General features: G+C 41.9%; 1 protein-coding gene across 8 annotated transcripts in view; it reads left to right on the forward strand.

Annotated features, from left to right (window-relative positions):
* LOC143212665 (glutamate receptor ionotropic, kainate 2) overlaps positions 1–22,894 on the forward strand; it is a 179,446-nt gene that overhangs the window by 14,357 nt on the left and 142,195 nt on the right. The gene's annotated exons all lie outside the window — the stretch shown is intronic.

Genomic DNA, 22,894 nt, shown 5'->3' on the forward strand with positions numbered 1-22,894 from the left:
ACACTGAGAAATTTTATCATTCAATTATTTCACGGATCGATGTAATTTTAGCAAATTTTTCGAACGTGCAAATATTGCAGAAACACGCAATTATGTTAATCGCGAAATTAGAGCGAACTCCGCACGACTCACCGGTGCATTCGAGGATGTTTAAACATGTAATTAAATTTATCTCGCGGTAGCTGCGCACCTCTTTTTTTCCGCTGGCTTCGCTCTCAAGATGGGAACACGCGGCCCGCAAAAAAAGGTGTGTCCCTTTTCCTCGCCATGAGGACTTTCATCGAGTGACGCGGAGTTAATCTTTGACACGAGCCGGCCGAAATTAACCGAGTTTTAATTACTTCTGCGACTAATTAACGCCTGCGAATATTCTTTCCTTTTTCTTTTTTTGGTCGCATGCCCGATACAAATCCCCGTCCTACGGGAAAGTAGTTAACGCGCGACACTCTCTTCCCGATGATAAATTCAATTTAACAGTCTGGCCAATTAAGCGTCCTATAAGTTAATTTGCCACCCCGTGGATCTTACGTCCGCGCTTCCCAGTTTGCCTCCGAGATCTCTTCGACAAATTAACATGAAATTTTCTAATTAACGAGTGAACATTTTATTCGAATTATTTTTCAGAGATACACTTCGAATTCTCTAAACTAAATTTCTAGCTCGTATAATATTTTCGATAATTATCTTCTGGTTTGCCAATTCCCCCTCTCTGTCGACATTCATATTAATTTTAAGCCTGTAGAATATTTTCAACGATTTTCTTCCTGCTGCAATGAAACTAGAAGTACAAAGTCAACTCTGCAATAATGCTCTCTAAAACAATGTTTATGTATCACGACGGCAAACTAAGAAATCTAAAAGCCGCAGAAAGGAGTTAATACTTCCACTGTTGAAATAAGTTAAAGCTTCTCACGACTGAAACTGAACAGAACCGTTCTTCCGTCGCAATCCTATTAGCTCTCGACACAAAGCCATCTGTAGTGTGTCCTGTAATACATTCGCTATGACAGAACTTTCGCTCGTCACAGGCAGACTTCTACTTCTCGTAGGAACACTCGTAATTATCTAGATTTATAAATCATTTCTTATGTATCCACGAAACATTATATTTTTCTTGGATAGTCTTGTAGAGCTTGAAGAGACGAGTCCAACGAGTACCATGACCGTGCCATTTCGATCAGTCAATCTCGAGATATTCCTGTCTGAAAACTGAGTACCTAACTGAGTACCTACAGGGTGTCATGCAAAAAAATGTGTCGATTTCTCGCGAATAGATCACTGTGAAGAAAAATTGCATGTAAAATTGCATGACCCTCGTCTCAACCCTTTCAACCCTTTTTCCAGGAGCAGCCAACAGGTAACCCCTCCGTCCTGCCCTCTTGTTAAACACTCTCCCCCACCCCTCTCCGTCAACAGGAAGATTCCAATTGCGGCCAAGTTTCGCCAGCGGTGGTTCACCATGTTGAAATTCGACCAATTACGTCGGCGGAAAGTTTCCGCCGCTGGGTGGTAAGGTGGCCAGAGGCGAACCACCGTTCGCGTGTATTCGCAACCCTACGTGTTTTCGCATGTGTGCTCGCTATACATATACCGGGTGGTTCATTCAACTGTACCACCTGAATTCACCCATACAAAAAGTTTCAAACAGAAATCACATCACGACGTGAAATGATTTCGAATAAAAAAATGTTGTCATCGTGTTTCCACCTTAATTAACTAATGAATATCTCGGTAATGATTACTTTTTGACTCTACGTACCCTGACACTTTTTTGCTCGTATTGCGATACTCTTTCAAACTGCATATTAAAATAATACACATTATTCAACAAAAATGAAAAATTTCCTTCGTATCTCGGTAAAAAAGTGAAATGCAAATAAACAAACGATTACATTGCATGCAAAGGTTAATGTATAGAAACTTTTGTTGGAAATACTTTTTCGTGCAACAAGTAGATAGATTTCGGTGGTGCGATTAAACGAGTCACCCTGTATATCTGCGACCGTGAAGTCGACGGACGAGTTTCGGACGCACGTCTGCCAGTGTCCGCGAACATGCGAATGGAATATCAAAGAGGCTGATGAAGTCACCTCGGTAACAGGTGAAGATTCGATCCCAGGGTTACCTACCCTTGCTCTACCCATCTCACCAGACTCTCTGCGATGTCTCGCCTACTCGGCTGTCTTCTTCCAGTTTCCCAGTGTGGTCACGTAGTGGCCACCGAAGCACCTCAATTTTTCAGCGTCCTGTTTCGAGGGAATTACGTCCTCGAGCAAAAGCCATTCCGAGATCGTGCAACCGACTTAAGCGGTAAGAGCTGCTCGGTTTTTGGGACGAATCGTTTGCCATTAGAGTCCCCGCCTGGATTTTTCACCTCGGCCCTCGCTACGCTTAAAACGTCTTCGAATTTTCCATTTAATGCCCCTCTTTTACAAACTTCCTCGCGTTCGTGCTCATTCAATTTATCAAACGTTCAAACTCGTTCAGCACATTTTTGCAGAAGCGAATGAAAGTGAGAATAGGTCCGGGATCATTAAATTTCTGCACAGTTTTTTCCGAGAGGCAAATTAACATAAATTAGTTGGAATCACGTCGTCGCAGCCAGCTTGGTCAACTACCTTGATGCAGACTTTCTGGGAGACAGTTTCTTCAAGAAGGCAACATCAATCTTTCGCTGCATTGTCGTCCCCCAGGCAGTTAAGGAAATCACGTTTCCCCATTCTGTGAACGTGCCTTCTGAAGTATAGTATAGATGCTCGAAATGGCTGTCTGTCATCAGAATCCACGTGAAAACTTCATCGGGATTCAGTCTGCGGAAACTGGGGTCGGATTCGAAGCTCTCGTTCTTGGGAATCGGAGGTGGAAGGTCCTCGACCTATCGATTTCTTACACTCGAAAATATCCCACCTCGAAAGATATTTTCCGTAAAAATTGATAAATTATTACTGCAAGTTTGACCGTTTTTTCTGACCTGGCCATACCAAAATAATAAGACTTCTGATAAACTTTACATTACCGGACTCAAAATTTGTGCCCTTCTCCCACAAATTATGATGTGTTTGTACCCGGGGTGGCTGCAGATCCAAGTTTCGATCCTATAGGATCAAAGGTTCAGGAGTTATGGTTGCTTAAAGTTGAGAAATCTGCAGTGTTTTTGACAGGTAAGGTCGCTAGATGGCAGCACTGGCACACAGTAATATCGCTAACATAGAGAAAATATCTCGGAAGAAGTATCGTGGAAAATATTTACAGAAACCTAATTCAGACCAGTTAAAAAGCAACATCGTGGCTATGTTTCCCAATATTCAAACAACAATCGCAATGCCCGCTCTACATTATCAGCATTAACGCCTGCCCGTGCTGCCATCTAGCGGTTCAGCTCTATAAGCGGCGTGCGATCGTCACTGCAAACCAGTGATGCCAGAGATGCGGGGAGTCACGGTGAAATGATGTACCCCTTCTCTGATGACGGGGAATGAGTGGGACGAATGGGAGACACGTTGCACGTGCGCGATGGGGACCGTGAAGTGTGCGCCTGCGCACGGTGCTGGAATGGAATAGTGGAAGGGGTATGTAGGGGAGTACGGGAGCTCCGTTTGGAGCTCATTATGGCATCACTGCTACAAACCAATATAACAGGGCCCTTACCTGTCAAAAACACTGAATAATGCGCTCATCTTTAAGCAACCATAACTCCTGAACCATTGATCCTACAGGATCGAAACTTCGACCTGCAACTGCCCCAGGTACAAATCTACTGGATTACATAGGGGAAGAGGTTGGGTTATCAGACTGGTTTTGTTTCTGGTCTGTAACTTTTTGCTTGATGAAGATATATCAAACAGTTTTATATACCGTTCGAAAGGTGAAGGAAATACGCAACTTTTATATGTAAAATGTTTTGTGATTTGATCAACAAGTAAAATTTTATGGCCAATTTTCCGAGGACATGTTTTTTGGCTTCCTGAAAAAAGTGGTTGGGTTGTGAGACACTCGGAAAAATCTACTAAAAGTGGTAAAATATAAAGTAAAACCCAAGTAACTTTACGCAAAAATGAATTTTTATTTATTTTAAAGACATTAAGTGACCAAAGGAGTTAACAAGAATGGCAAAAAATTGAAGGAAAACAAAGAATGGCGAAGAAAAGTAAAAAAAAAATATAATGAATGGAAGGATTCAATAATGATCTTCCTCTTCGTCATCCAAGTCGCTGTTGCAATGTTTGCATGTGAAAAACGAACGTCTGCCCATATCGGCACACTTCAAATGAACAGGGATGTGTTGCATTTGATAGAGTTGGCAGCGGTCAATTTTTTCGGCAAAAACCTTAACCAAATGATGCAAAAGTCTACATCCTCTTCAGATTGTGGTGATCGATTTTTTGCTTTGGGTCGCTTGTTCAGCTGTTTTTTTACGCTTAGGTAATTGCGAGGACTTCGAGTTTTCTCGACTGGTCCCTACGATGACTATAAATTCAAAAAATAAACCAAAACAAACGTTAAAGGACAAATAAACACTTAATTCTAACACAAACAACGTTATTTGACAGTTCTAGTTCGTTTCTAGTAAAAAAAACTAGTGTCTCACAACCCAACCACTATGGTGTCTCATAACCCAATCATGATGCCATTCCGAATGTGACAGAAAAAAACAATGTTTTTGTCGTATATGCACAAAACTCAATATTGCATCGTAAAATGTAAGGAAAACACTAAATGAAAATGCATCACACTCACCTTTTTCAATTGATTCACTCAACAAGATAATGTTTTTCAAAAAATGAGTAAAAGTTTTACACGATGTGTTTACACACGATGTCCGTATCTAATATAAGCAACACGTCTACATATACACCTCGGTGCTAGCACAAAAACTAACAGACGTCAAAGCAAAAATTTGACAGCAGACAGATTGGAATTATCGCGATTGCGAGATGGATAAAAACGACTGTCTCACAACCCAACCTCTTCCCCTACCAAATACATCATAATTCATAGGAAGAAGGCACAAATTTTGAATCCGACAAAGTAAAGAGCAGCCTAGAACATTTCTATCCGGCATAAAAATCCGCAGTCCAGTAATTGTTCCTTCAAAAATATTCCGAATATAATGTCGAGCGTCTAAATGGTTCGCCTAATGTGTATCGGGTTCCATTCCGCGCGAGACTTCGCCCCCGCAAAAAAATTGCTTGCCAACTGGCAAAAGAGACGTCTCCCATAGAACCGTGGACTCCCAGGGCGCGGGGTTGATTCACGACAAACAGCCAGTGTCGGTTGCTCGGAAAACCACTTGATTCGCGAGACAATGCGACGTCACTTGTCTGGCATTCGCAGCCTCCAAAGAACCATTCGCGAACGAGATAATTCATCGCTGGCGGGATCGCAATCTCCGCCGCCAGCAGCTCCAGAAGTGTCCAGTAATTGCGACTGCGCTTATGGGTTCTTACGGTTTCCGGCCCCGGGAATTTATGCGACCCGTTTAGAGAGAACGGTCGTGAGTCTGTGTGACGTGACCACGTCTCTCGCCTTTTATTTCGCCGTTATAACGTCGTTCCTGAACCCCGAGGGCCTGCCAAGACGATCCGACGATCGTCCTCGTTGCCTTCGAGGTCTTGGTGTCCTGCTTTCTGACGTTCGAGACTAACCAAACGAGTTCTATTTGGCCAACAAATGCTCCGACGATTGGTGCCATTCTTCGGGAAAATCGCTTCTTCAGGGACGCAATTATCCAGCCAGATTGCAGATTTGTTCGGGCACTCGGGCTGTCGATGCTCATTTAGGAGGTATTCTTTACAGGACGTCTTTAGGAATTTTTTTCTAGAAAACTGTCGGACTTTTCGCATTGGGATTTGGCACAGATGTTTAGGGGTGTTTCCACTACGTACACAATTTTTTTCAAACGAAAGCGATAGAAATTGCAGAAGTTATGTTTCTTTTTATATCGTGTGATTTGGGAGTGAAGGGTATTCTTTGAGAATTGAAACGAACGAATTCATGAATTGGCCAGCATGGCAAAGGTCGGCCTGATGAAAGGCAAGTTTAATTAGCCAGTCTTTTCCTATGGTTCGGAGAGGTCTCTTGAAAAGAATGATGGGGGAAGATCGCTGGAACGCCGGCTTCTGAGCAACACACCTTCATAGAGCTTCTAAGCATATTATAATTCTCGGTGGGTGGTCGTCGAGCTGCAAATCTTTAATACTGTTAGCACCATAGCGATACGCTTCCGGCTGGTGTTCATTGAAGCTCGTTTCCACGAGGTTCTGTTCAATAGGACAGGCTCACGGTAATTTTCCGATCGTCTCAAAAGTCCTTTTCATCCTTCCCGGAGGGCCTTAGCAGCGCGTCTTCCTTCGCCCATACTCGCGATCACCACGCGGAAAATGTTCACGGGTAATTAAAATCGCAGACAAGGATTCGCGGTCTTTTGTCCGAGTGAGAACACGCTGGAGGTTCGCCGGGCTAGAAAGGTTCACGGTGAAAGGCTCCCCGTGTCGCTGACTGATACGACGGGACGCGTTTATGCTACTGTGTTAACTCGCTAGAACCACGTGCTGTCGGTCATGCATGATCAAAGTATAGAACACCCGCTACTTACGCATTCGTTAGACACACCGCGATTTTCGGGCGGCGGCCCACATTGTTTTCGTCGCTCCTTGTTATAATTTTGTTTCTGACCGAAAGCTGTTATTATTTATTCCGGAGCACGTTGTTGCTGACACAATAATTTTTTTTCTATAATTCTTTTATGTAATTACTAGACAGCGAATTTTATTAATTTAAGATTATTGAATTTAAGAATTTAGACACACTATTATATTAATTATTTTTACAACCTACTCTAGACATATAAATTACATAAAAGTATTTCCAAATTCGCCCAATGTTTTGAATGTTTTAGATTGCACCTACTCATTTTTGCCATAAATGCATAAAACCGCTGTCTTATTATTACACATTATACGTATACGTTGTAATGTATATGTACATGTTTCCGTTTTCTTAGATGGAGGCTTAACAGTGCCAACATTTTGTTGTTGTTGAAAATAACAAAGGACAAGTTTTAATCAACGTAACTGTAAGATAAAGTTTGGTGAAAGTGGATAAACTTCAGCGAGGATCTGCGAAGCGATTGTAACCGGTTTGTTTAAACAAAGTTTTGCATGTGGTTGCAGCATGTACGAGGCATCTGGCTCGGCGAATAATAGGCCGATCGTTTCCCAGGCCCGGGGACTTTTCCCGTAACATTTGTTATTATTTCCTCGGCGTAATAACACGTCTGGGAAAATAAGATATCGCTCGAGACGCGGGGGTATCACTTGGAGCGCGCGGTGCCCGGGTGAAAGGTGTTATTACAAATAATTTCCATCGGTTAGGCTCGCCACGCAACGCGTTTCGCAGTCGGACGCGTACGCCGAACAAATTGATTCTATCTCAAGCCCCGGCAGAATGCCATTAAAGTTCGCGGCTCCGTAATGGATGCGTAATTAACACTGTTCAAAATTGTTCCGTTTTCTCGGTTACGAAACGCCAACGGAAACTCTCGCACGTTTAATTAGGTGCCTATATCGGGAGGGGACGGTGCTTGTCTCCCGGGGCGTATCAATATTTGAGAAGAAAATAATGCGTCGACGCTCGTAAAAGTCGCTAGAGCAAAGAGCATTTCACCCGATAACTAGATTCCGCGAGGTGCTCAATTATTTTCCCCTTTTCGACTGCAGCGCCGGGCAAACACTCGTGAATAATCGATCGATATCATCGCGAGGCTTTGCGCGACTCCAAAGGCCGGAGAAATCGAGGGGAAAGACGACGAGCATCAGATCCCACCAGACACTCGCCCGAGCAGCTCAGAGATAGCATAATCGCCACCACTATCCCGCGAATTCAAAACAGATTTTTATGAATTTTTTCCAGGAAAACTGTTGATCCTTTCCGATTGAAGTTTTGCACGCGTATTTATGGATATTTTAACTACACACGCCATTTTTCTTCAAGTAAAAATAATAAAAATTGCAGGAGTTACATATTTTTTTATGGAGCAGGTTTTGAGGTGCCATCCTGGTACTGAGTGCCATTCGTGACTGACCTTCAGGAATTTTTCTTAGGGGTACTATGAAACTTTATGGATCAGGATTTTGCACACACCCTCAAGGGTACTCAGACTACATTGGCAATTTTGTTTCAAGTAAAAACAGTGAAAATTGCGGGAGTTGCATATTTTTTTATATAGTGTGTTTTGGGGATGCGGGGTATTCCTTGACCATTGAAATGGACTAATTTATTCAGATGATTAAATGAACGATCATATTTTTAGTCGGTTTAAAATTGAAAGGAAAATTGTAGCTCGTAAGTGTCCGGAAGTTGAAAACCGTTAGCATGAATAATTCTCATTCCCCCTCCCCCGGATCCGATAATCGAACCGCGATGCTTTTCATGCAAATACTCCGCAGACTTGTCCAACTTGACGAGGGGGTGGGGGGCTGTGTTTCGGTGCACACGCAGATCGGGGACACATGCACCAGAGGGCCAAGGTGCACGTGCGGGCTGCACACTGCACACACTCTTGGCCAGAGGCGCAAAACGCTGAGTTGCAATATCGGAATTCCTAGTAGGTAAGTATCGACACGGGCCTTGATCCAGATTGCGCGTACAGGCACGGTTGTCACACACACATACATGCACGATTCTCTCTCTCTCTCTCTCTCTCTCTCTCTCTCTCTCTCTCTCTCTGTGTCTTGCTTTCACTGTGTATATCGGTGGAGAGCCCGCTTTTAAACGTCCATATTTTTCGAGAGCTTTCTCATTCCGGAGCTTCTTTAAGCCCTAGCTCTGGATGCTCTCACGTTCTTCTGCGAACGATCCGCCGAATCCGCTTCCCGACGCCTACGCTCACTTGTTCCGTCGATAAACGCGTTGTCCCATTCGACGCCGCGGGAAAACGTTCGTTCGAAACTCCCCCGACGCAACCGCTTGATTTTCGAAATGCCGAAATCCTGCGCGGTGAACGGAAATCGAAGGAATTGTGGCGTGAAAGCTGTTGCGAAAAAATTTAAAGCTTTTTCAATGGGCACAGACGAAGAATAGTTCTCCTAGAATACGAAAATAAAAACTTTTTGCAGCGACTACTTGACAAAAGTTGATACAATTTTTTTATACCAAATTATTTATTTATAACGCTTTCACCATCGTATTCCTGACATTTTGCCGATTAAAATGATACCCCACACGACCCTATTCGATTCGTATTTACCCTTGTAATTCAGAAAAGAGTGGGACTTTGATTATGCGAACTATAGCAAAGTTTATGATTACGAACGCACTATAGCAAAGCTCTATCACATCGTGGATTCAACAGGCAACGGTGCTTCAAAGTATGTCGTGTTTCGGCTCGTTTTAATCAGAAAAACGTTAAGAATATAAATGTCTAGTAAAAAAATTGTTAGGAATAAGTTTATATTTTTTCCCACGAAATAAATTTTTTAAGCTCACGAGCGAGGTGTGTCGTAGAATACCACGTATATCGAAGCGACATTTTCGAACGGTAGGAAGCGTGTTTTTGAACGATAGGTTCGTATAGCAAACATCCCACGTAACGTATCCTCTCTACGAAGGTGGTGGGGGGAATTTTTGTTGCGTAAAAAATATGCGGATACATTTCCGGCGTATTTGCCCGCGCAAATAACGCAGCCCGTGTCGTATAACGTGTAGACAATACAACGATTTATCGGGCCAGCCGATCCTCATATTTACACACACAATTGCAGATACGCCCGGGGCATGTGCAAGTTCGATAACGATTACTGCGGCGAATGCTAAATAACTGCAAATAAACATTTCTCGGGAGATTTGCGATGAAAGATTCGGCAAGAACCGTTTCCGATAATGTTTGACAAAGTTCGAGCTACGAGGATTGCACCTTACCCAGTATCAAGTGTTTTTGTGACTTTAATAATACTTGTTGTAGTTTGATCATTTTCCTGACCTGACCATAACAGCTAGGGGAATGATTCTTACGTAGAATTATTTTGCAGACTCTCCCGAATGTGACTATATTTTTTTAAAATGCGATTCTTAACTTTTAAACAAGTTTAAAAAATGTTTAAACGGAGCAAGATAGCTTGACCGTACTAATTTTAATAATTTAAGTTAAATAAGAACATTAATTAACGGATTGTCATTGTGGCGGAGACGACATTCTCTGCAGAGTCCTTCAGCTAGCAAATTATCTGAAGTTCCTCGCGAGAGGTAGTTGAGGAACTCCGCGAAGAATTTTCATATCAACGAAATTTTCCGTGGCAGAAAATTTTTCGAATTGATCGCATTTTCGCGGGCTGAATTCCCGTTGGTTTATTAGAGGAGGTAATGCCAGACGAAGGAGATAATAACGGCGACAATTCGAGGAGGTAGCCTACTCTGTAAACACGGGGAAAAATGGAAATTTAACCGCGATTACGTTGTTTGCGTTAGGCGCGTGGATATATGTGTCCTCGTTGTTCAAAGAGGCAACGTTAATTAAATTTATTTAAACCGGCCCAGCCGACGACTTCTCTCTCTCTCTCTCTCTCTCTCTCTCTCTTCCATTCCATTTGGTCAAATTTAAATTGCGCGAGCTAATCCGGGACAGGGATTATAGGGGAACGTAAAGGACGGACAAATGTTTGCCGGGGAATGTGTAAAACAGGGAGCCAGAGCTGCTATATTTCTCCTGTATATATAAATGGCGATAATTTATATTCCACGGGCCTCCATGCGTGTGTAATGTACGCTCCATGGCCCCGCAAACGCGGATAGCTGTTTTCATACACCGACCACGGTAAACACGGAAGCAGTTTATTTGAGATGGCGTCACGCTTCGAAATTTCGATTCATTCTTCGTACAATGTTCTCACTGATGCTCCAGATTCGAATCAATATTATAATTGCAACAATTTCGATTACACAGTACGCCAAACAACGGGGCAATCCAGTACTGCCTCACAGGACAATCTATGGTAGATTAAAACGTCTATAGAAATGTTGAAAAATTTTTCTCGTGAATGAATCTTCCACGGATTTGAAGATCGAAATCTCCTCTTTCCAACGAGACCTCAAAAATTGATCTACCATTTCTTTTAGCTGTTTTACGCTTGAAAAATTGAGACCTAGATTGATCATCGGTGTACCGTATGTTATCATAAAGCTGGCGGCACACTTCCCCTTCAAAAATCAATAACTGGACCAAAAAAAATGGTGGATCAATTTTTTCGGTCTCGTTGTAAAGAGGAAGCTTCGATCTTCAAATCCACGGAAGATTCATTCCCGGAAAAAATTTTCTAATGTTTCTCGGCGAGGTCGCAAAAGCGCAATAGAACCACACGATCTAAGAAACAGCACGGACCCGAGGGTGTTTCCTAGCTAAAAAATAATCGTACAACAACAAACTTGGACTCGTTTGAAAGCTTGAAGACTCTACTTTCGCGCACCGCCGTTCATGTTCCACTAAAAACATTTTTCCATGATTGCGACACAGTTTGAATCACGGACGAAAAAATGATGAACTGCGAATGGATTGTCTGTTCGAATAAACGGGCGACTGTTAATTAGCAAAAATAGGATAATCGATGCGGCCCGTCTCTATCCCCAGAAATTTATTTGCTCGGTTTATCCCGTTTACGTTCCCGGCGCTGACCTTCGTATCGCACGGTATAAATCAGACCTAGTGAATCAATTTGCGGAACGATGCCTGTGCGTGGGCGGCCCCGGGATCACGCCCAGGATTTGCATTTCACTGGGCGAACGAGGAAAACGTTTGCACGTTGGCAAGGTATTTGTTCAGGATGCTTTCCGGTCGCCAAAGGCTGATCAAAGGGAATCAAATTGAAGTTTCTGTTGCTCGTAATGGAATTACGATCGTCGGATAAAAAGCGTTTCGATCGAATTAACTGGCGCCCGTGGTAATGAAGCTACTTCGCAATCGATGATAGACTTCGTTGCTAGGAAATCGAGAACTATAACTGCTATAACTAGACTGCGGATTTTATGCATTTATGACAAAAATGAATAGGTGTAATTTAAAATAGCAAAAATATTTAAAAAATTTAAACATACTATTATATTATTTTCAACCTGCTGAACATAATAAGGAAGAAAATAAATTTCTATTTCACTCCAGTTTGTTGATGAAGATCCGCAGTCTAGTTATAACAAAAAAAAAGTCATACAGAAGTTTATTTCGGTCGCTCATAACAGTTGTCGATAAGAGAAATTGATAAGAGGAATTCTCCAACCGAAAAAGAGTTAACCAATAACTCAATAATATAATAGTAATAGTAATAGTAATAGTAACTCAATCGTTAAATAAGCAACGAGAATGAATTTTCTCATCAATAATTATTATGAACAAGTGAAAAGAAATTCGATCATCGATAACTGTTACGAGCTATCGAAATGAATTTCTCTCATCGATAATTGCTTCGAGCAATCGAAACAGTTTGTATTCGTCGATGACAGTTATCGAGGAGGATCCAATTTTTCGGACACTAATAACTGTTATTCGTAACCAAAAAGTATAAATTCGATATTTTTTTAATCATTACGTTCTTCGAATATTTTTCTTTATATTTTGTGTACATTATATCTTAAATTTCAAGAATAATCAACTTTTCATTAATGATTTTTATCGCGTAGAAAATTTTGAAATAAATTCTTAAAGATATTTTTTGTGCGGCCACTGTTCCGAAGGTTCGGTGTTAATTTACAGTACGTTTGGATCCATGGATCTTCGCAGACAGTCGAGCGAAAATCTCCCCCGGGCTCGCAAGATCCCGTCCGTCTCCTGGCGGGATTATGTTCGCCCGCATCTGGATAAGCACGTTAGCTCCGACTTCATCCTTCTGGTTTGATATTTTTATCTCGACGGCTAATGGTCTCCGCCGTTCGATCAACTCCCGCGGACAGCCGGAAATGTACACGAGTCGACGGACCGATGCGCGACGATCAATCACTCGAAGACGCTCCCACCATCACGGGAAAATATTACTCGATTACAGGGACAAATATTTTATCTGTTTTTCATGCGTCTTCGCGGCTGTTTGCTGAAAGCCGCCGCCCTGCGTCGAGCACTTTCTTCTCGTTCCCAAGAACGTAATAGTTATCCTTTCTCTGGAACTACATCTCCGTGTCTTGGTTTCAAACATTTACTTTGATGGCCCCTTAATCGTACTTTAACGTCTGCAAAAATTTTACAAAATTTTTCTCGCGAATGAATCCACCGCGGATTTACAGGACGACGCATCCTCTTCACAACGAGACCTTGAAAATTGATCTGCGATTTTTTTTGGCCGTTTTATGCTACGAAAATGGGGGACCAGTTTGGTCATCGGTGTACCTTGCGTTGTCGTACATCTTCCAATCAAAAATCGATAGGTGGGCCAAAAAAAATCGCAGATCACTTTTCGAGGACTCGTTACAAAGCGGAAGATCCATTCTTCAAATTCGTGGTGGATTCGTTCACGAGGAAAAACTTTTTATGGCTCTTACAGACCGTTGAATTTGTATAATTGTCGAGTAAAATCGTGTCTTCAGTTTCTCATCTGCTATACGGCACAAGAAAATCCCGGCTGAAAATTAATTATGCACTGAGAAGTTAGGTTCTCCAAGTTTCAAAATGAAACAATGTTTATTGTTGTACTGTTTTTTGTAGCGAAATTATCACAGATCAAATATGGACAATTTTTAGAAATCTATGAAACAATTATTGTGGAAGCTTCAGAAAGCTCGTGTTAATTTTGAAATGACATTAATTCGAACCTGAATTGAAAGCTCCAGTTCACGTCTGAAACGCAATACATACTTCTGCAGTTCCATCAGCATCCTAGAATCTTCCGGAATGGCTCAGGTACAGTCTAAGAATCTAATTGTCCCGAGGTAAGTTCATTGTCCTCGTAATTGACGTTCTCGAGGCGCCATTACTGTAACTCTTGTCGCGTGTCAAGAGTAAATCTGTGTTTCTCCGCAAAAGAAAGTCTCGATGGGAGAGAGGCCTAGCCGGAGAGCCTCATGAAAGAGACGTCACCGTCGATTTTCCGTTGGAATTTGCAATTCCAACTGACTTGATTCGCCACCGAACCACGGAAATTGAAAAACTTTGCCCGTGGGAAAAACGATTCGGTGTTGAACTTTCAATCGGAAGGCTCGAGCAACCCCGAGGACAGGAAACCCGCACACGGTTCGACAGCTTCGGAAGATAAGTCTATATTAGTCAAGAAACTCGTTAGCGATGGGAAACGTTCAACGGGGTTCCGACAGATCTGGAAACGGCCGCCATTGTGTAGATAGTCTGTCGGAATTAATGACAGAAAATTTCGAAAATTCCTCGATGTGTTGGCAAATGTTGAACAATGTGTTGATACATGTTGACAACTGCGTTGACTGCTCGTGCATTTTATTTGCACATCAGCCCGTACACCTCGGCCCCGTTGTACCGACATCCACCTAAATTTCTAATCTAAATTCTGGATTAGATTTGACGCGGAACTAATTTTGTAGTGTTCCGTGACGTATGATAATCCGGTACTCGAAATCTGTCCACGAAACGGAATCCGAAAATTGTACAGGAGAGATTCGGACAAATGGTCGAACTAGTTGAACTAGAAGATCCGTACACATTTAACAAAAAACATGAGATTATTGCATAATTTCTATTCTAATTGTAAAAAAGAATGGTGACTATAATTGTGTCAAAATTCCTACAACATCTGGAAAGGGGAGATACCTGAGATCATTTGAAGCAATATTTTCCTTTGCAGTAATGGCGTCCGCGGCTTTGTTAAGGAGTTATTAACGAAAAACACGGACCAATCAGAGCGCGACCTAGACGCGTGTTGGCACAGTCGTGTTTTTCTGTAACAACTCCTTAACGAAGCCGCGGACGCCATTTCTGCAAAGGAAAATGTTGCTTCGAATGATCTCAGGAAGCTCCCTGTATACTTGGTTAATGAAGCTGCATCCTTTAAAATTTAACCGTCGAACTTTATTTTCGAATCGGGCAGGAACTTAAAACGTAATAAAAAAAATTAAACCGACTTCGAAAAAACGCACTAAAAAGTGTAAAATAATTTCCATTTAATTTATGTGAATACACACTAACTTAAATACAATACAATCTTTTCGGGGGCGGCGCAAAAATTGAAAATTTTCGACACTGGAAATTACGAAAATCCTTAAATTCTTCTACATGCTTTCACATATTAATGTATCTTCTCTTCCCACCTACTGATTTCCAAGCCCACCATATTCCAATGAAATCATAATCAGCAACATCTGTCATTTGGAAAATTTTCAATTTTGCGCCGCCTCTGAAAAGATTGTATTGTATTTAAGTTCGTGTGTATACACATAAATTAAATGGAAATTATTTTATACTTTTTAGTGCGTTTTTTTTCGAAGTCGGTTTAATTTTTTCTTATAAAATTTTTTTTATTTCACACTTTTTATCTCTGTCAGCCGTCACATTCCAAATCGTAATTTATAAATATCTGAAAGCCGCAATCGATAACGGTAACGACGTCGCGTCGTATAACCCACACGGATCTACAAAACATATTTTTCAAAATTTCAATATAGGCTCGCATAAAAAAGTTGTAAAATGCAACATTTAGTATTTCCTATATAATTCCGGTCAAATGCAATTTTTGAAAAAATTTCTTTTCACATCCTGCAGTAAACTAATTGCTCTAGCTTTCCAAAAAAGTTCAAATCGCGTAGTCCAATATTTGAAAGGTTTCGGTGTTTTTAAGAGTGTCCGAATATTAGTGGGAGCCACTGTACATAGAAAAAAAAAGCGAAAAGAAAGGCACATACAGATTGAATTGAGTAACCTCCTCCTTTTTCGAAGTCGGTTAAAAATTATTTAACATCCGAGGAGGTATATATGTCAGACAACAAAATAATTGTGTTATTGTTTCCGCAGAGCAGCGGAGAAATCAATGGAAAAAAATGCACATTGCGATCAGGGGAGAAAAGGAAATATTTACCACTTGGCTCGCATAAACACTTCGTCGAGCGATACAGTCTAGTAATATCGTACCTATCGGAGAGAAGGGATCGATAATCCGCCCTCTGAAATCGTTCTGCGACGAAATATCGTGTTTCATTGGAAGCGAATAATGCGAACAATGGGCTCGAAAAGAACGGAAGCTGGGATTGCATCGAAGGGGCAGGGTTAGCAGGCTGATATCGTCGGGCGGGGTGTGGAACAAGTAGTCATTTCGGCGATGAGATCAGCCTGTCGAACCCTGCGCCGTGTTTTATTTGTTCGATCGGTCGAGTGGATCCTGCGAGGGAACCCTTTTTATTTCTGTTCCACCCGATATATCGATCATAGCCTGGAATCCTGCATACTAAATTCCGGGAGGGGTTGGTCGCACGACCGCGAAACACCTGCGTCCCTGCCGCCATTAAACACAATTACTCATTATTCGGTACTAAATCCATTTCGAAATCGAGTTCATAAATTAGCAAATAAATCACTCTATTTTATTTCGAACCCACTTAAAAATTCACTTATGGTGATCAGAGGGATAGAAGTAATAGAGGGCACAGATTTCCAAAGAGGCTTTCCAAGGGCTGCAAGAAGGTATCAATCGTTTTTCCCTAACTGGAGCCGTCGCGGTCATATGAAGATCACTGGCATTTTCATAAATATTTGATTGGAACGAAAGTTCGTAGCGTTTTCGAATTAAAACTCAAACATAAAATTAGGACATTTATACATAGATTTGTTCAGTAACATATTGTCCATTTGCTTGTATTATTTTTTGCCATTTTTTAGGTGATTTATCGCTAGACAGCGGATCTTGGGTAAACTTTACTTTACCGGACTCAAAATTTGTGCCTTTCTTCTATAAATTATGATACATTTGGTATGTAATCCAGTAGATTTGTGCCCGGGGCGGCTGCAGATCGAAGTTTCGATCCTGTAGGATCAATGGTTCAGGAGTTATGGTTGCTTAAAAAGATGAGCATTTTTCAGTGTTTTTGACAAGTAAGGGCGCCGCCATATGCCATATTGGTTTGTAGGGTGGGGGGTCGACAAGGTAAGCGGCTCGCGGTCGTCACTACAAACCAATATGGCGGCCTTACCTGTCAAAAACACTGCAGATTGCTCAACTTTAAGCAAACATAACTCCTGAACCATTGATCCTACAAGATCGATACTTCGATCTGCAGCCGCCCTGGGTACAAATCTACTGGATTACAATCATAATTTATAGGAGAAAGGCACAAATTTTGTGTCCGGCAAAGTAAAGAGCAGCCCGGATCTTTATGCAAAATAAAATTTTTATACATCAATTGCAATCCATAGAAGCTAAGCAAAAATTTATTTTGCTGATTAATAATTGTGATATGATCAAAATAGTATACCGACATTGTTAAAGTCTTTTAATCTTTTTATTGTTTGGAATTACGCCTACTCATTTTTGTCAGAAATGCATAAAATCCGCTGTCTATTTATTACGTTTTTGAATAAACCTATGAATAAATATCTGAATTTTATGATTGAATTTTCATTTAAAAACGCTACGCACTTCCGTTCCAACCTAATATCTTGTTAACTGTCAACTTTCCATGTTGATGATGACTACTTTTTTCATGTAAAATAGCGAGTAGAATCGACATGTATCCAAAAAATTTATGATAGGTTACCATTGAACAATGTCAACAACCTTCATACGACCTTCGAGACTTTCGACTGCTGTATTCTTAAGAAGAATCCCATTGGAGCTTCCCACTGGTGTCGATGCAGCATCCAGGGCAGCAACGAGGAGGAAGATACGCTTCCGGTTTTCTGGACCAACGACGCACAACTATCCTTCGATATCGCAGTTCGAGCGAAACGCTTATCGCTCGGCAACGTTTCGCCGAATAGATTCGACTTCTCTAATCTCGCATAATGCGGACGAGCCGGGGACGATGCTCGACGAACTTCTTGCAACAACAACAACAACAACAACAACCACGGGAGAATTGTCCCGAAGCAATGTACCGGCGAGATAAAGCTCGGAGCGTTGACAGTTTTGCGATCCGGGAAGAAATTCGCCGCGAACATCCCGTTAATTCGCGAAATTAGGTTAATCGCGCGAGCCCGGCAAACCCTCGCTGCTTACGTGTGGAGATGGCTCCGACTCGTCGAGAGAAGAGAATAGACGTCCTTCCTTTGTGCCGTTAAGTGGAGAGGGAGTGGGGTAAGACCTGCCGTCGTCGGCGCATCGCTCGAACTTTCAAAGGGATTTTCCGGCGATGTCCCGACGCATGTGGGAATTGATTTATCGGCGCGGCTCTTGCCGAACCAGTCTGATAGATGATTCGATACTTCCGGCGCGTCTCGAGATGCAGAATTTCCTTCGTGATCCAAGGGCCGTTCTGAAATCGGTTCGGTTCAAGAACTATAGGATCAGCGATTTTCTGCACACGATTTTCCGAAGTGGAATCCCTCTACCAGCTTCAGTAATATATTTCTCGGTGATTAATAATTAGAAGTTTTCCCTCCTCACCGATTTTGATTACCTTGAAAGATGTTGTCAAGGTCATTATTCTGAACAACTTTTCCCTATACAGTAAAGTCGCGTTCACTGTCCGTGATCGGGTATGCGAACACTGTCCAGTGCCTACTTACCCACTCCACTGCCGGCCAACGCCGCACAGTGGGACCTTTCGTCCAATTCGGAGACAAAATCAAAGAACTTTCGATAGAAATGAGGTAGAGCGATGAAATTTTTTAAAAATTAAAGCTGAAACTTGGCAAACCCCCCTCATATGTGAAAAGGAAAAATTTGTTCAAAATGTCGAAATCTATAACATATTTAAATTTCATCAAAATCGGAGAGGAGTACCGATTTTGGGTAAATTTTACTTTACCGGACTCAAAATTCGTGCCTTTCTCCTACAAATTATGTATTTGGCATGTAATCCAGTAGATCAATGGTTCAGGAGTTATCCTAGCTTAAAGTTGAGCAATCTGCAGTGTTTTTGACAGGTAAGGGCGCCGCCATATTGGCGTGTAGTGACGACCGCGTTCTTTGTCGCCCCTCCCCCACGACCTAATCACCAACTAACTCGGTAAGCGGCGCGCGACCGTCACTACAAACCAATATGGCGGCGCCCTTACCTGTCAAAAACACAGTAGATTACTCAACTTTAAGTAAGCATAACTCCTGAACCATTGATCCTAAAGGATCGATACTTCGATCTGTAGCCACCCCGGGTACAAATCTACTGGATTACATACCAAATATATAATAATTTATAGGAGAAAGCACAAATTTTGAGTCCGGTAAAGTAAAGAGCAGCCCCGATTTTTCCTCGGCTTGACTATTCCTATAGTTATTGTAATTTTTCTGGGCGAGAGACACCAGATGTGAGGGGGAACAGTTGCCCCTTCTCTGCCAACACCGGACTAGTCACGTGACCGGACTCGGGAGAGTAGTTAGAGTGGGGGAATAGCGCGTAGAAGGGGAACCGTAGAGAGGGCAATTTTGAAGATGGCGCCGCGAAACTGGTCCGAAATTGCAGCTGAAACGCCGTAGAATTGCACAGAATTTTCAAGAAACAATTGCATCCACGGAAACGTCACAGGTTACGCTGAAATGTCGCGAAACGGGTACTTTCAAGAACAGTCATCGTCTTGTTGACTGCCTCAAGACCAGCTCGCGCGAACGCGAAGTCTCTTGACACGACTGCATTGAGTTCGTCATGTTTCGGGGAAACGTTCGCCGGAAACGCAAAACACGATGCAACGACGACGGAAGCATCACATAGCTCAATACACAGAGACGCTGTTATGTCGTTTCAACTGTCACCACAGCTCCTCGTTATCGTACCGCTGAATTAGGTCGATCAACCCGAAATAGAACTTCGTTAGCCAGCCATTAATTTATGCTTGTCGCTGACGTTTCGGGTGGCGTCGTCGCGACGTCTTCGGAACTAACTTCAGTGCTCTTCAAGATAAATTTAAGGCAGCGGTGTACTTGAAGAGGTTCTCTTGGTCTACGTGACAGTGTGTATTTTGATTGTTGCATTGTGTGTGTGTGTGTGTGTTTCGATTTTTTAGTGCGTTTTAAATTAATTTTCCAATTTTATTTTATCGTTGAACTGTCTTTCCGTAGGATATTTATTATACGCTCGGTGAATCATATATCGTATTGTTGTAATTTTCTTCATTTTTCATCACATTGTTCGACGAATTTTCATTGAATCCTGATACGGCACTCTGTTCTATAGAATGTTTATTGTTCGCTTTCGATGTACGTATCGTGATCCGCGAACGCTGCATTATTTCATTTCATTCCATTATCACTTAGGCGTGTTTGTCGACCAACTTATAATTTCATTACGAATCATGGCTGAATGGTGCTTTGTTTTCGTTCATTTAATTTCTGCATTGTTCGGCGAATTTTTATTTGTTCCTGGAAAAACAGGAGTGGGGAATCGTAATTGAATGGTGGATTGTTCGAATCCACCCTTAATTATGTTGCTCGCTCACGTCACGTTGAAACGAAGTCAAAATAGAAACGTTCGCTTTGAATGTAGATTGTTTAATATATTCCCATAGTCAGCGGACAGTAGAGCGTAGTTTCTGTTTTAATCATGCTGACCATAAAACCGTGAATTTCGCCACAGATTCGCATTTAGATTGCAGATTTTATGCATTTATGGCAAATAGGATCGGCATAATAACCGGAACTAACGTAACGTGGTATTTTTGTCTGGGCTCTCGTGAAACCGAGGAATTGAAATACAACAAATATAGAAATTAGCGACTATGGAAATGAACATGAAAATCGAAAGTTTTCCATTTACTTTTTCCACGAAGTCGCTGCGCGAAATCACTGATCAATAACGTGTCGAGTATCGCGAAGCTCTCTCTCTCTCTCTCTCTCTCTCTTCATTCATTAAGGCGAAACCTTTTTGCAAAAATAAGAATCCAATCGGATCGAAAATATTGTGCCCCGTATCTTTTCTTCCTCGTTTTTCCAATCGAAATTCTACGATTTACTTTCCGAACTGCAAATTAGTCGGGCATGGAGGCCGATACCTCATCGAAGTTTCAGCCGATACTTTTTAATTGGGAACTCCGTCACGATTTAAATCGGCGACTGGCAGGCATTGCTGACCGAGAGGTGGATGTAATGAAAGGAGGAGACGGATGGACCTCCTTACGACGAATTACCATCAGATTAATTGACGTTTAATTGCCAGTCTTCCAAGCAGTTCGACGGAGCACCTCCCGAAACCTGCTGTACTTGCAAACTCGGAGAAAAGAAAATTTATTAAGCAATTCTATAGAAAAAGAAACTGTTGCAACTACCATTCGTCGTATGATCAAAACCTAACACCTCTTCGGGGCCATTGAATTCATTATTTCAACATTTTAATATTTTTATTTTTATTTTACAAGATTTATTTTTAAATTGTATAAAATTTTCAATTGTCAATGTAAATGTTTTAATGTTTACATTCCCAGCAACAAGTATTCTGGTCAGCGAAATTTTGCGCAGATTATTTTTTATCGAAATATCCGGCGAAGAGCGCCGTCGTCGATAAAAATGTTTTTCGACAGTGTCATTGCAAATTTCCATCGTGCAGAAATATTTATCGCCAGCCCGGTGTGTCAATAAATATATGCCCGCTCCAGTTATCCACTTTCCACCGCACGCTTGTAAATTATTATGAGTGATCATAACGATAACGAATTCACGGGCCGGCTGTTAATGGAGTTCCATAAATTACTGTCCCTTCGTAATCCGAAAGTTACATCAACAGTCTTGTTTAAACTGATTAACATTATATTATAACACTGTGTGCCTGGTGACACGGAGTCGCACGGGGAGATTGGCAATTGACGTAGTTTCTTCGAAGTGATTTCGTCACTCGTTCCGAAACTCGACGGTTTCTTTTATTACAAAAAAATTCTCGAGTCAAGAGAACCGATTCTTACGTAATAGGTGGATAATTGAACGGGCTCATTACGAGATGAAACTTCAGCAACGCCGCCTAATCCGACAAAGTAATTCACGCTAGAACTTCGACTCATCCTGCGCGGCAATTAACCTGTTTCCCAAGGAGATTTCGTCGTTTTTCAAAGTCGATGGATTTTCGTCCCACTTTCCTCTTCGTCGGAAAGAAAAACGTTCGACTTCGACGTTAGGAAACGTCGCTGGCAGCTGTGACCGATGGCGGATCCTTCAATAAAAATTTTCTTTTCTTTTAAAACGCTCGGCGCCGAAAAACTCGCGCGAAACGCATTGGGGAGCGTTCCATAATATTTCCACTCCCCTTCCCTCTCTCACTCTGGTTCCTCTTGTTGGTAAGTTGTTGAGAAATGACCGCAAAACCTGACATCAGTTCTACGCCCGACGACGACGACGACGCCAACAGAAACGGCGACAGTATAGTTCTTCCCGCGGCGGGTATAGTTCTTCCCCGTATCCGCCGCGAGGGAAAACGGAAAAGCCGAGGCGTGGCGTTGAATATTTGATTCCGGGGTCCCCGCAGGATTCACGGTTCAGAGAATAATAAAGCGCTACAGCGCGGGGTAATAGTATTTTATATGGTCTGGGAAGAGAGAACGCCTGGAAATCGCGGGCTAATGAAATTCTTCCGGCAAAAATTAGAGCGAATCAGACACGATAATTACGGTAATACCTCGGCACGTCTATCACTAATACAGTCTACTAACACTGCCCTTTCATTTCCTGTCGCTAACTTCAAGAATACCGACGAAACAACCCGTCGACTCCAACATATCGTTGAGACACTGTCGCTTTTTATGCCATAACTTTTTTCATTATAATTATTTCTCGATGAAACTTTTACCGGCGTATTGCTGACTCTTTTCCGGATAAAATGATACCCAACA

This window comes from Lasioglossum baleicum, chromosome 10, assembly GCF_051020765.1.
Source record: "Lasioglossum baleicum chromosome 10, iyLasBale1, whole genome shotgun sequence".
In the NCBI taxonomy this organism is placed as follows: domain Eukaryota; kingdom Metazoa; phylum Arthropoda; class Insecta; order Hymenoptera; family Halictidae; genus Lasioglossum; species Lasioglossum baleicum.